The following is a 16,241-nucleotide window of genomic DNA, read 5'->3' on the forward strand; positions in this document are numbered from 1 at the left end:
TATTGGAACAAGTGAATATTTCTGAAAATACTGTATAAGAATAGATAAAATGATTGTTGTAAAGCACTAATAAAAGTGGAGATTTCTTTCAGTTTATCAAATTGATGTAAACTGCTGCAAATTAATTTACAGTATTTTGGACCTTCTTATATGTCCAACAACATTTGACATCCAGGGGAGTTAAGTGAATGCTCTTGTGCATCTAGCCTAGGATAATTGGCAGAAAGCACATGAAGGTCAGAAGTGAGCAAAGAATGGTCTAAGAATAGGGACTTAACAAGCAGGTAATGGTAGTTGGAGTTGCTGCTGACAGAATACAGACTGTAAAGAAAATAAATACCTATTTCCACTATGTAGGGAAAGGTATTCTTTTCTTTAAAAATACATAATCTTTCAATTTTTAAGAAAGTCACATGAGTTCTGATTCCTGCTGTCAAGGTTATTTTATACAGGAAAAAATAGTACAGAGTGGTTTAAATAATTGCTCATACCATTAAACCAATAAGAACACATCTAGGTGAAAGTTAAACCTGGCATTGTTAGAAGCCATCCAAGATGAGATGATAGGTAAAAAGTGGAGAAGAATGTGGCAGCCTCGTTAGGAGGAGGAGAAGGAGCTCTGTATTCACCAAAGATACCATTTCTGCAATTATCAGCACTGCTGCATCTGCCTATCTGCTCATAGATGTTTACCATAACTGCAGCAGCTGTTCTACATTTCATTCTTCTGGTCAAATAAAAAAAAAAAAGAACTTTCTGTTTCATGAAGGAAGAGTAGATATCTGATTCCCAATATCTCTTCTCTCCCCTCCTTTTACTCACTGTGTTAATCCTTTATTTCTCCTCCTATCCCCCCATTCCTTCATTCTTTAATTTATTTTTCATAAAAAAGCCAGCCCTTAAAAAATGAAGTTATACTTTTTCATGGATGGGAAGTGCACATATCAAGTGCACATTTAAACAGACTAAGTTCTCAGAGATCATCAGTTAAGCTTATTCTGAAAATCAGTTCTCTTTTGCTTTGGAAAATCTTGTACATTCGCTGTTCCTTTACACACCTCCATTCCAAAAAAATAACGAAACAAGAAAAAAACCTGTCAGAATGGACTGAAAATATATGCGATTCTGAAATCTAATAAAATACTACAAAGGAAAAAAATGATAATTAAAAAACATCACTTCAGACCAACATCTTCAGTATCTGAAATGGACTTCATTTCTAGCAGTTCTCACACCTTCTGAGAGCCCTCCTGAATTACTCCTGTGCCCTTCCTGCTGGAGTACTCACTAAGTGCTGGAGGAGAGAAAAGCAGATCTTAGAAATATGTCAGAGAAAATGCCCTCATGCCTATATCCTCGCTATATCCAGCCAAGCCAGCAAAAATGTACGCTGAAAGGTGTTTCCCTACCACCAACGCTTCATATACACTTTACAGATGTAAATTTATTGGTACAGGAGTTCCCTACCACCGGCACCTCATATACTCTTTTCAGATGTAAATTTATTGGTACAGTTATAACATCCAAGTCACAGTTCATGTTCAGCAGGTATAACACTAATTGCAAGAAAAATCAAGACACCTCTAATTAGGATGAAATCTATAAGCCTCATATAGCTCTTTATTATGGGCTGCTGGAGAAGGTTAATTGGGAATTCCCTGGTGACAGAATATGTCTCATGGTCATACTGCAGTGCTTCTGATTTAGTACTGAAGTCTAAATTGAAACACTATCCACACCATTTGCATGGAGATGCACACCACAACTCTTCTCCAGAATAAGTATACTGTTATTTTGACAAGGAAGTCTGGGTAAGGAGAGAGGACTGAAGACAAATCCTAGCCCTAGGTGCAGCATAGAGTATCTAGACTCTGCAGTTGACCTGGCTCCTCCTAACTTGCTCTATTAAGTGAATGGGTGCTGCTTGTTATAGAGGGCAGGCTTTGGCAGTCATAAGAGAGGAATGAGCAAGTTTCAACACTGTGCAATGAGTTCGGAGCTTCAGAGTTCTTTTCTCTGCTCCCAGCACTGATTTTATCTAGGGAAAAGCAATGACAGGAGTGACAGCAGCAAGCATGCCACAGGCTGGCTAGATGATACAGCAGCTGTGAAGTGGAAGATTATCTGCATTCCTTCCCCAGTAATCCTTTGGTATTGAACACTCATTTGGCAGATATGAACGATCATTCTACCTGCACAGCTCCAGGAATTGTTTGGTCTACTCTCAGCCTTTTCAATTAACGGACAGACAGATCACAAAACGTGATTCAGTGTTTGGCACTCTTGTTTAAAGTGAAAGATTTTAGACACTGTGTTGAGGGATATGGTTTAGTGAGAACTATTGGTGATAGGCAGATGGTCCATAGCTCTTGCAACATCATTACTATATACATAATCTACATTACACTACTCTTCACTTCTCAGTAAAGTGCCAAAAAATGGTTTCAGTTATTTCTATTCTACTTGTAGATCCTTTTCGCTTATCGCAAAAATTAACTAAATAGTAGTGAGCCAGTGAGAAGAGTTGAATAGACTTGGAGGCTCTGAAAATGTTCCCTGTTGAAGACGATTCTTTTCATGCAGTCTTTCATACCAGTTAAGGACAGTAGTCTATAATCATCAGTCAACACTCGTTGCCCCTGATCAAATAAGGGAAGACAAGCCTAGTCTAAGGATTTGATCTAGTACATTGTCCCTGAAGAAGACAGAAGCAGCTTTCCTATCAGAACAGTCTGAACTTCCACCATTGTCAGTGATATAATAGTAATTAGCATATTTCTTAAGAGTTTTTTTATTCTTATAATAGATCTAGATGGATGAAATCTACTTACAGACTTGATTTGATGCCCATGGTGCAGTAACAGGTAGCATAGCTGTGCAGGAATTGCAATACAGAGTTGAGAGACTGTTTTATGTGAAACGTTGTGATAGGTGCGTGCAAAGGTACACTGGCCACACATCTGGCATAGTAAGTAGTGTTATAACACAAAAAGTATGATACGGACATCACAACTCATTGAGTTCCTGCTAAAATGCTGCATGGATATGCATAGTGAGCATATTACAGTCCCACTAGTATTTACACAAGTAGCGTATGCCCACTGAACTATAAAAGTAAGTGTTTACCCAGGTGCTGCTACCAAATGCAGTACAGATTTAAGGAAAGCTACAGTATTTATCATTATTCCTTTAGAACCCACAACAAAGAGAGTATTAACCTATTGTAACTTCTAATATTAAATGCAGATTAATTCAATTCAGAAGAGTTATAGACACGGATTCATTGTTCCAAAACAATCTTCAGTAATATTATGCAAGTTGTTGAGACATCTTTCATTGCCAGGAATTTCATCCAGCTTCACTGGAAAGGAAACGGGGATTTACAAAGATGTTGCTCAGAGACCAGGTAGAAGAAATTGGTCATTGAGTTTTGTCTCTTTTGTAATAATGTTTCCAAATTGTTAGTTATGAACAAGCAACAAAATTGCTCTATAACTGTTCTTATTTCAGCCCAGCCAGGAGCTTTCATCAGTGTAAATTGATTACGCTATATTTACGCTGGCCCAGTCAAAAACAGAATGAGTTTCCTAGCAACATCATCTTCATGAAAACTTGAAGGAAAAATAATTGTATTTAATAGAATAAGTCTTTTTTTCTAAATGAAAGCATGTGCCACTTCAATTTAACTTTCTGAAAGACTGCTTATAGTTCTACCCTTGTTCTTGTTCCCCTCATTTGCTATCAGTTACATAACTCCTTACTTTAGCTCATACGCATCAGCATCAACCATGTTAAAAGTATACTCTACTTTCATTGAAATCCAGGGTCTCTGTGCTATGATACATCTTTTGTACATTTTTCCTGAGTAGTGTTCAAAAGACAGGAATAACAATAAAACATATATTAGAGCTCAAAATACATTCAGTGAATTCAAGTATAAAGGTTGATGCACACACATTGTGATAAGAACTGGATAGCTTCTTACTGTATTATTTAGAGTGCCTATCTTTATAATGCAGACTTAACAACTTTTTTTTTGTAATAATGTTTAATAGAAGAAATATTCTGATCTTATGCTTCATCCTCTGCTGATGTGCTGGATGGTACTTCTAACAGGAAAATTCAAAGGAAAAAATCTACCGTACCTTGAACAATACCTTCTGTCAGACTCCAGGCACAGAGAAAAAGGAAAGTGTTCATGATTCAAGACTGGAATTTGGTTGTCTGACTGACAGCATGCATAAAACAAGTACAAATCTAAATGAACACAGAAGAATGATTATGAGGCTAAAGAGAGCTTTCTTAACCAAGAAATGGACATAGATTACTGAATGAAATAAGCACAGTGTATAATCAGGTTATGGGACTGAATTAACCTTGGAAGATCTGTTAGTCAAGTATCTTACCAGTGACCAGGCCGCTAATCATATGATGCTAATCATATACTGAAAGCAAGGAAATGAAAATCTAATGTAAATAATAGTAACTTTCAGAGTAGGTGAGTGCTTCTACCTGTAGCCAAATACTTTACATGCCTCTTTCCTGGCAGAGTGGAGCTACTGCCACCTTGACTAAGGAACAGGTAAAGGAATACCTAAAATTTCAAAGATAGTTTGTAGAAAACTGTATTAGATGACATTATTGATTCAATTCAGTTCACTAAAATGCTTTCGATACTTATTATAAATAAAGCAATCCTATTTGAAAAATGTATTACATTAGGAAAATTCTTCTCTTTAATAACCAAGGCCAATACTGGTAAAAACTCCATACATTATTACAAAAGTTTGAAGATGTTCTGTTAATTTTGCAAGCCTTTTCCTAGGGAAAAAAAATATATATATACACACATATATGGAATCACAACTGCTATTTTCCAAAAGTAAATAATTTACACTTACATCAATATACATCACATTCTATATAATAAATATATTAAATAGTAAATCATGTTTAAAAATATCTAGAGGCAAGAACTGCAGATATTCCAGTTTTCTTAGAAATATACTCAAAAATCCCCAAAGAGGAAAAGTCTGTTTTCTAAAAGATGTTTTGAAAATTTTCTTCTAAATCTCCACAGATCTTTTTTATTAATTATTTGTTGATTTTAGACTATTTTTATAACCTTGCCAGGGGAATTGAATTATTATAATTTTCTCAACAGTCATTTTCTTTATTTCTTGAAATTACTTATATACGTTACTAGAGAAAATATTGATCATAGTAAGATACATTAGTTCCCTTGGGCTTTCTTTCCGTAAGTGTTGTAATTTCAAGGTTCTGCGAATGGTGCTTCAACTGGCCGAGATCTCTGACACCACTCCTACCTCATTAACAAAACAGAAAATAAAGAAAAAAAGAAACAGAATTGCCTCAGTGGAAAATAGTGGCCATTGTCTACATGGCATACCTCTCACAAATTCATCATCTAAAAGCCAAAATATTGAAACATCTGTACCTGTAGCAAGCTATTACCACAATGCTGTGCAAGCTTCTCTACACCAGTGTAAGCCTTAAAAGTTTTCTGAGAAGTTTTTTGTTTGTTTGCTCATTTTATAAAGTGATAAATGTAATTACATATTAGATTTCCTGCATGTATTGCTTTATTCCATCCTGATCAGCTGCTCTGGGCCATGTTGAACACAGCAGAAGTCCTCCTTACTTCATTGTCTTTTACCTTCATTATTACCATCCTACAGCCTTGTGAGTCCCTCTCTGTATACATGTATTGATCACAGCTTCTGTAGTTCTTACTTAACAGTCAGTAAAAGTCCACACAAACTCATATATTAACCCACAACACAGCAAGTCCTACAGCAATATTTCCTCTGTTTTTAATAAAAATGCCAAATAGTTATTAAAAAACAGCTTTCTAAATGTCAACTCTTCAACAATCAAATATATTCTAATATCATTAGCAGCAAACTAGTAATCTCTATGAAAATATACTGCAATCTGCACTTTTTTTCCAATGTAAAAATATCCATGCAAACATAATAGCAGTATTGGTAGAAAAGAAGATAATTTTAAAATATTCTTTTAATTCAAATTGAAAATACTATTGCTAACTTGGGAGAGACTAGATCTACACTTGATCAAGATTCAGGTTTTTTTTCCTGCTCTTGCCTCTTCAGATTTGAAAATTATATTCAGTAGGGTGTAGTTCCTGACACCTTGAAAAGTTCTGATAGTTAAATTAGTTAATTACAATTATAGTACTAAATAGAGTGTGAACAAACAATTCTTCACACAGTAGGAGTCTCAGAATGAAATGTGACTTTTGTTCATGATCTTAATATAATATCAGTTGCAAAATAACTAAGTGAGCATCGAAGGCCATTATTTAAGATAAAAATTGACAGCACTCACTTTAAGTAATCAAGCTTTCAAGTTACTCCAACACAGATTTCCCATAGGGCACTGAAGACCATGTATAAAAAGCTAGACCTCAGTCTGTAGGGTCTACTTAAACATTTACTGAGCGTCGCTGAAGGAATTCCTAGCAGACATTTAAAAATAAGAACTTAATCCAACAGTAGTTACATATATTGGGAAACCACCCCCTTCTGAGAACATGGAAAGGATTCTGCAAAACTTAAATCTCATAAGAATCTCTTAAGAGATTGAGGATTAACAGGAATTTAGACATTTTACTGACATAAAAACATTTTCTTGGAAGAGGTGATTCACAGGCTTTTTTTTCTACTCACATTCAACTTTTATTTTATAGATCCAATGACTTTTACCCTCTGCTACATAGATAAAATAGAGATTGAATGATTGAATACAGATTAATTTTCAATACAATTTTATTCCCAGTAAGTAAAGTAGTGAATAAACACTTTAAAAAAAAATCATTAACAACTGAATAGTGGTAAAAAAAAAAATCTAACTAGTTTCAATTAATTAAAAATCTGTAGGAATTACATTGGATTGCTAAAATCAAAGCCACTGTACCACAGCACTAAAACACTTCCTGTCATATATGCACAAGTACAGTAACAGCAAATCTCTTTCCAAACATGACCAGTTAGAGTAAAATCGACCTACTTAAAGATATTATGGGTTCTAAGGAAAGGAACAAATAAGTTTGTAAGAACATAAAAAGTGTACAGTAGAAATCTTAAAGGGTACAGATACTCTACTAGAAAAAAAAATAATCTATTCTCCCCTCTTACCCCCCAGTTTATGTTTAGATGTAGCACATGACATAGCTTTGAAGGAAGGTATGAAAGAAAATAAAACACATCAGTGTTGTCCATGTACATTCAGTATTTACATACAATGGCAACAATAATAATTTTCAATATGCTATAAAAACAGTGGTGCTGGAAAGAGACAATCCATCTAAACATTTAATAGCTCCTAGTACACATCTTTTTGTAGAGCTATAGATATACTGCTTCCTTTCTCTTTAAGTGCTGTTGGATTGGAAAATTGAGTAAATGTAAGAAGAGTGAATGATGTTTAATTGCTTCTGATTAGTCTTAAATGGCTGGCTCACAAGTGTTTTAAAAAGATGTAAAATGCAACATTAAATTGCATTTGCTATTTGATTTATAGTAGCATAAATAGAAATCAGTTTTAGCATGATCTGTCCCAGGGAAATGATCTGTGAGATGTTCCCCAAGATCCCAAAAGCTAATATTTTATCAAGACAAGAGAGACTAAAGTAAGTTAGAAACTAAAATAAGGGTTATCTAGACAAAATATTACAGGATTAAAAGAGAAGATATCCGAAAAAAAGTGTAGAGGTCCTCAGACTCATAGGTTTTGTACTATATTTTTCTTATCATACCTCTATACCTCCTGCCAGCAGAAGCCACAGGCAGTCCCACTGAAGGACCAAGCAAGAACTTCGCTCCTGCATATTCTCCATATGTCTGGATAGTAGCTTAGGCAGGCTGGGTGAAGAGAGGGAGCTAGAGACTCTGCTGCCAAGCCAGGCACAGCAGCAGGCCGCCCAGGGGATGGCCCCATGGAAGCAGCCAGGTCTTGCAGGAGAAACCCATCTGTCACAGGTAGTTTGGCAATGCCTATTACTTCAATGGCTGTTTCTATTAAACTGAATCTGGTGCATCCTTGTATAGGAAAATCAGTTCATTTGAATTTGTCCAAGTCTCTACGCATTTTGACAACGTTCAGAAAATGCGCATGTAATTCAAACTTAAAAACTGCTTGCTGCACCCTCCATGGCTTCAGAGCTTCCTCCTTTGATCTCCTGTGCCACTCCCTTGGCTTCTCCAGCCATCACAAGTTACAGCCCTAGCCTCTACCGTGGAGATATAGCTTCAGCCCTCTCTCCTTCAGAATGGGCATGGACTACAGTCCCCCTTAGATGCATATGGAAATTTGAACATGCATCTGACACAGATAGGCAAAAAGCTCCACAAGCTTGCAGGAACTCGGAGAACTGCTCTTTCAAACTACATGTTTTCTGGGTAGTTATGGAGTGTACTGAAATGCTGAATTTATATTTCTGAATATGAATAATCCAGCAGTCAGAAAATAGTTTTAGTTTTTAGAAGTCTTCTTTTAGAACTACTTCTGCCAGTTTTTACAGTGCACGTTGATTACCTTTACACAAATCTTTACCCTTCAAAACTATAATGAGTTCAGAAACTATCAGCATTAGAATACAATGAAAATGAGTGAAATTATGCCTGCAAGGAATCAATTAAAACAAGGGCAAGCTGTTTCAACCTGTCTCTGTAGCTATGTAGAGGTAGACACATACGGAGAGCTGGAAGAGAAAGTGAAGAGTGGCAAAGCAGCAGTGTACTCACATAAATAAAATGATGTGTTTCGTCACAGTATTCTTCTTGTAGCCCTGCAAAAGATATTCAGTAAGAAAAAACACAGTCTGGGAAAGGGCTTTCCTCATTATTTTTGTTTTGTTTTGTATTGTGTTCTGTTTTGGGCTCTGAGTTTCTGTAGGGGAAGACTGTTGCTATCAAATTATTTCAGATATATAAGGATTCCTAAGGTGACTGTGTGCAGAAGGAAGCTAGAGTAGCCTTTGCCTTTATAGTTAAATAAAGATAAGCTTGTCCTTGAAAGAATTTCAGAAAATCAGTTTTAACCCTATGCCAATGGCATCTTTAAACATATTCCTCCTTTATGGAAATTCATCGATAATCATACTAGTTGGTAATACAGGAAATTATTTTTATGGCATAATTTGCAGAGCAAATAAGATCAAAATAACAGTAAAAATATGTATATCTCTTTATTTTAATCCTGTAAAGCCAGCATGGAATCTGAAAACAAAATTCAATTCTTTCTCTTTGTGCACTACTACCAGTAGCAGGTTCTTCAGACTGATAACTGCCTTCATTTATATCCATCCATACAAGCCTATGGTCCTCAAATGGTGTTTTTATTTATACCACGGAAATGCTCTTGCTTCCTGTAGGCTGCCACTGAAAAATACCAACAAATATCTACATGTCCTTAAATACTCACAAGTAGAATATTAACAACTCTGTCAGCAGTGTGTGATCAACAGTGAGTGATGGAAAAATAAAAATCAGTCAATTCTGCTATTGTTTTGTTAGTTTTACAGCCCTCAGAAGTAAGTAGTAAGCAGTAACCCTGGAAGATAGACTCCAAGTATGCACAGAAAAAAAATGTATGGAGTAAGAAGGAACATAATCGCGTAGTTGTTTTTCAATGCAGAACCCACATGTTATGGAACACATTTTCCTATTACATGCATATTAAATCAGTAACCTAAACAATGGATTCAAATAATCTAATTTTTAAAATGCCTGTAGTCATTCTGTATTCATAATTGCATTTTGAAATTATCGCATTTTAATTTCATGAAAGTTTATTTGAGAGAGACTGAAACTATACTTCTGCAAATCAGATAAACTGAAAAGATTCCAGAGGCTGTATTTTAAATCATATATTTCATATACATCTGTATTTTAAAAGCTTTTAGTATGAAGCCCTATGCATTTATAGATCATTAATGGTATTACAGAATAGGAAATATGTCTTCTGGTACTAAGAAGTGGAATTCATTTTTAAACTCAACACTGAAACACGAAATATTTACAGATTGACGCAGGATATCTTTTCTTGCTGCAGTTAATTCCCAAAAGAGCTTTTTAAAATAGTAGCATGCAAATTACAAGTTTATGTATCAAGCCAGGAACTCATTTTTCTGTCCCTGTAGGCCTAGAGACTGTAAATGTATTTGGAAGGGTTATCAGTCTGCTGATGATTCTCACTCAGATCATGTTTTTGGTACAAGTTTTCATACATTCATCTAAAGTTATTAACAAGTTATCTGATTGTAGAATGAGTAATAGGCTGAACAGGAGCTTCCTATATACACAGTCCAAACAGTAGGCAAGGACTGTGCGACCCACTTATCTAAGAGAATATAAATTTTGTAGGGGTTAAAGTTGTCTATTGTCTTCCTTTTTACTTTTCAATTATTTTTAAACTAATAATGAAGTCAGTGAAAATACAAGTAAGAAAGTTAAGAAAAATAATAAGACATTTGTAAAAGAAGGAGTATTAATGTTTGGGTCTGTCTACTAACATCTCTTGAAAAACAACAACAAAACCCTGCAAAGCTTTTTTTTTTTTTTTAACACTTCTACCTCTACCTTCACTCCCCAAATGCCCAATACATTTGAGATTTGCAGCTTTTATATATTAAGTCATCAATTTTTGAAGTGTCATAATTTCTCACGTCTGACTCAGGATTTTTCAGCATTTGAGATTAGCAGAACTGGAGATACATTTTCCATCTCAGTTCAGATAGAGATAGATCTTTATTTTGAAACTAGACTTAAGATCATTTGTCAGGAAGAGATGTCCAGATTTCTATGAAGAAAAAAAATCAGAAAAAAATCTTTCATGGAAAAGTAGCCTAAGACTGGGATATGCGCTCAATACTTAAGGCTACTTATACTGAACTAAAAAAGGAGAGAAGTGCAGAGATCAGAATTCAAGAACTAGAGAGCAGAACTCATCTATAAGAAACATGTCAAAGAGCCAGAAATCACTGTGACTTTTCAGTACTTAGTGGATAGAGCAAAGAAAACATTCCACAGGGCTGTCCTTCATTGCTTTGCAGATTAATTACAGACAGCTGTAGCTTGATTGCCCAAGTGGAACTGACCCAGACATACAGAGGCTGGTCTTCTAATTTCATTTTGGAAAAGAGCTTTCATGAGATGTCTAGTCTAGTGTTTATGTGTCTTTGAGGTTTTTTTTTTTTCCTCAGGAACTTCCAAACCTATAAAAGAAAGAATTTCTGAGGTGGTTTGAAAGATGGTCCTCTCTTTTTGTTGCATTCAGAATTAGCAGATGGAAACAGCGGGCTTCAGGAACTGAGTTCCCAGTTGGTGTCTGAGCAATGTTTGTGCCAAGAGAATTGAGAAGGCCACAGAGGAACCAGCTCCCAGCCAGCATTTGGACAAGAGCCATGCCAAGATGGTTAAGCAGCCTGCCGGGAAATCTGGCTTCTGCCAGTGTATAGATGAAGAGCAAGGCACAGTGAAATGTGGCTCCCAGCTGGCGCAAAGGCAAAAATGTATGCCAAGTTAGTTGATCCAGTCACTGAAAGACTGCCTTTGTTGGTACCAGGCCAAATATCAATAGCACTGAGAGGGGAACAGCTTTCAAAGCTCTCTTGTTTCTTGCTTCAAATATGAGTCCCTTCAAGTAGGCAAAAAGGGTTCATTACCATTTCCTGAATCTCAAGAGAAAGCAGGGTTGCAACGTCATTCTTATAGCAACTAGAAAGAAAAAAATTTCTGTTCCTAGACAGAACGTGCCAGTGATGACTTGAATAACAAGAGGAGAAATTCTGTCCTGTAGGCTGTCCATGCAAGTCTTTAGCTTCCTTGAAACACTCTTAAATATTTCTATCATCAATTAGTCATTTTCATCCGATTTATGTACTTCAGTTGCCATCCCAAGAGTTAATTTCTACTTCATCACAGATTCATACAGAATAAAATTGTGTTTTGTATGTGTCATATATGGAGATAGACCTGTTTCCTTTGTTCATTTTCCCTGAAGAAATAATAGAATGGTGATTATTTTCTTAAAAATACTCTCATTGAGACTAGCAGTGATCCTGGTGGCAATTCCGTGAAAACCTATTTTAAAACTTTTCAAGGAAGAGTAAAATGTTGCACAATAGTGAGAAGTGGGGAGAAAAAGACTGTGAGAAACAGCCCTGATAACACAATGGTCAGAATAGAAGGAGGAGGAGGAGGGAGTGCTCTGGCATCAGAGCAGAAATTCCTCTGCAGCTAATGGAGGGGACCATGGTGGAACAGGTATTTCACTGCAGTCTATGAAGAGTATTTCATGGGAGCCCATGAAGAGTACCCCACTGGAGAATGTATCCCTTTAGCCCATGCAGAGGACAGTGCTGGAGCAGGTGGCCATGCCCTGAAGAAAGTTCCGTTCTATGGAGAGCTCAGGCTGGAACAGGTTTTCCTCACAGGAACTGTGGCCTATGGAGGATCCACAGTGGAGCAGGTTTGTCCTGAAGGACTGTAACTCATGGAGATGTCCCAACCTGGAACCAGTGAAAAGAATGAGGAGGAAGAAAAGAGAGGAAAAGTTATGGAGTGACTGTGCCACATGATGGAGGGAACGTCAAAGTAGAGGAGTCAGTAATGAACGACTGAAAGGTAGGCAGAAAGGTATCATTTTAATTTTTGTCCATCACTAATTAAATCTATTTTAATTGGCAATTAATGAAATTAATTTCTCACGAGCTGAGTCTTTTTTGCCTATGATAGTAATTGGTAAGTAATCAGTAAGTTTTTATCTTGACTCATGTCGCAGATGGAAACAAGCTACACTACGCTGCACTTGTAAGAGAGAAACTAGAATACACTTATTGACTTAATGGAGACATAATGTAGTTCAACAGCAAGTGGACAAGATTCGAGATGACTGGATACACTTGATTATTTACTGTATAGAGAGTAGGGTAATGGATATAATATAGTGATTTAACAAAGCTTAACTGTAAATAGGACAGTGAATTAACACATTTCAATATGGCTGTATACGCTTAGTTATTTACTGCATGGAGGGTAGGTCAAACACACTTATATAGGAGGTCTTGCCATTGATTCACAAGGATCACAGCGTACCCCTTGGCTTTCTAAACTCCTTGAACCATGAAGGTAAGGAGTCTAGGTTCAGCTGAATCCAGTCCTAGTCCCATACTTAGTCAATGTTTGTAAAGATTATTCTTTTTCTGCACCTTTGCAAAGCTTGCTGTTGGACACAGATGGACAAGTCCAGGCAAGTCCTGGTTGAAGTTCAAGAAATCCTTTGTCTGAAGATTTGCAGGCCAGGGTCAAGGAGAGAGAGAGATAAGTAGCAGCCTAATGGCCAAGAAGCAGTCTTTTATGTGGGCTCATCTTAAGTGAGATAACCCTACCTGCATGCTCAGGGATGCCTGCTCATGATTCTTACCTAAGTGTCCAGGAATGCCACATTGGCAGAAGAAGAGGATAAAAAAGGCACTTACTGCCAAGAGGTCGTTTCTGACATTAGATGCCCTGTGACATGATACCTGCCTGCTGCCAGACTCTCCTGGGCCTGCTACCTGAGATCTGCCTGTTTCTCCTGGACTTGCTGTCGCTGTACCTGCTTGCTGCCTAAGGACAGCCACTCTGCTGCTGCCCTCTCCTGCACTCTAGCTCCTGTATCGGCCTCGGACCATTGAAACAGCATGCAATGGCACGCTGCTGGATCTTTGGTGGTGACTATCCCCGCTTTATGTCATTCTTGTTCCTTTCCTATCTTTCCTATCACCTGCTTTCTCTTCCCATCACAATGGTTTATGTTTAAGGAATTATATATACACAATCAATTGAAGATATATTCTTAGTGAGGTTAACAAAGCCTAAAACAATTACTCACTTACTGAGGATCTGTATTGGCAAGGTGTCTTAACATCAAGAAGCATGGGACCTATGAATCCCTTGAGGCATGACCTCAAGAGGCATCCCTTCTCAATGGGAGATCCTGTTGTGCAGCCCACTGCTGTGCTGGAGAGCTCAAAGTGGGGGGAGCGTGGCTCTTGGGCTGCTCACTATTTATGGAGTAAGATGGTTGACTAATAGTCAGAAGTTGCTCTTTTTTTTAGACACATGCTCAGTTGGTCTTCAGCTGTCTAATCAGTTCTTTGAGCTTCCAAGTTTGAGGCAGATTTGTAGCCGTTAATCTGTTTTAACAAGAGTGTTATGAGTACTGTTGCTCATTGCCCACTGCTGTGAGGCCTTGTCTGCAAAGGACAGGTGAAAGGAGGGAGTTGAGGGAAAGAAGACGGTGGAGGGGGGCAGGGAGAGCATTCTGTCACAACCCACAGATGCTTTTCTTCCCCTGTCCTGAGACAGAAAAGAAAGACAGAGAGAGTGGCTGGTGCGTCTCTGGTGGCTGTCTGCTCTGTCATGATTTTCCAAAGGAAAGGCAGCTGAGCCAGGTCATACCTGGAAGTAAATCTGTGGACATGTTTTCACAACTTAATATTCTGCCTTGCAAAAATTTTCATTAAGAAGCGAAATTTCTTTCCACTTTGTCAGTCTTAATTATCACATGTACTGCTAAGCAGACAGATGTATCACTTTGATGTACCAACATGGAGTAATGTGTTCAATTAATAATTTAAAACTTTGTGTTTATATATTGGTATGCACGGGCAATTGATTTACTTTTGTTGAATTACTGCAGTGAATCCATCATAAACTCCGTAGTCAGAAAACCAGTTCAATTCTTGTGATCATCAATTCTTCAATAAATTTTCAATTGCCAAGAAAAGGCAGTTTGTCTGAAGTTACTGGTTTTTGTACAGCTCAGACTAATAAATGTTTGTTACAGCTGTTACTCTAACAGTAGATTCCTAAATATTGCCTTCTAAAATCCTTTTCTTTCATCCATTCACCATTCACTCCTCTGAAATGTTTGCCTTGGAGATTAAATTTTCCAAGTCTAGTCTAAACCTGCAATTTGTTTATTTTTCTGCAGTATTTGGATTAATGCTGTTCAGTCCTCTGGAATATGAGAGGACTAAAATTGACTTCTGTTATAAACTGCCTTATGACTACTTGCTGAAGAACTGTACTGATGAATCAGCTGAACCTAGAAAATTAGAAATAGGCAGATACTTATAGCTTATTGAGAAGTAGTGCACTGGAGTGTTGAAAGAAAAATTGGGTTTGATTTGGGTGCACCGTGAAGGATTGAAAATAGCACCTCTCAAAAATGTCTTATGCTTGGAAACTGATTTCCTTCAGCACGTATCACCAGTGCTCTGTCAGGCTGCACTGACACCCCACAGGCTGCCCAGAGTACTAGGGAAACTCAGGGCACTTCTGAAAGCCAAGATGATTTCCAGATCCTCCATTTTTCAGTATGTATTGGAACATACAATAACAACTGTATGCACAGTGTTCACAAAGTCTTCCCAGATACTAACTGTATCCTGCTTTCTTTTGTGTCTGCAAACAAGCAAAGAAACATACCTTCTTTTGGAGTTATTTTTATGTTCCTTTTATGAAGCGGCTAGGTGTCATGTTTTCTTGGAGGAGAAGGGATACTCTTCCTTCCCTCAGGTAGTTACTGAGCACACTTAAGGCACAGTATCTCAGATACTGTGGGGTATGGCACAGGTAGTTAACGGTCACAAGTAAGAGCTTGAAGTTCACAACAGTATATTGTACAACTACAGTGGGGAGCAGATAGCAGAAAGGCTTCAGAGGGAATCATTCCTAAAAGAAAGATACCTTGGGTCTAGAATGGTCTGAGATATATTTGATACTACTCAGAAGGTCACTGAGTTGAAAAAAGCAATAAAACCAACAAAGGATGTTTACAAGCAAATTTTTATTATTTGAGTCTTTTTCCTTACTTGATTTTTTTTTCTGCTTTTTATTTAAATAAAGTGTGTTCTTTGATGGTTTTAAAATCTTGATGCTGCAGGGGACTCACTAGATACAGAAAGCAGAAGCACAAAATCTTTGGCTTTGATTTCACCAGGTCCCATCACAGTTAGGTCAGGACCAATATTACGGGCATTTTGTGGAAGCTAAAATTTGTGAGTATTTCATTTGCAGAACAGAAAATAATATTTTGAATAGTGTGGCCACAGCTCTCTTTGAACAAACTATGCCAGCCACCTTTACATAGCACTTACATTTATCAATGCTGTTAAGTACAGGAAGAGTCAATACTTTCCTAACTGGAAC

This window comes from Numida meleagris, chromosome 1, assembly GCF_002078875.1.
Source record: "Numida meleagris isolate 19003 breed g44 Domestic line chromosome 1, NumMel1.0, whole genome shotgun sequence".
Classification (NCBI taxonomy): Eukaryota; Metazoa; Chordata; class Aves; order Galliformes; family Numididae; genus Numida; species Numida meleagris.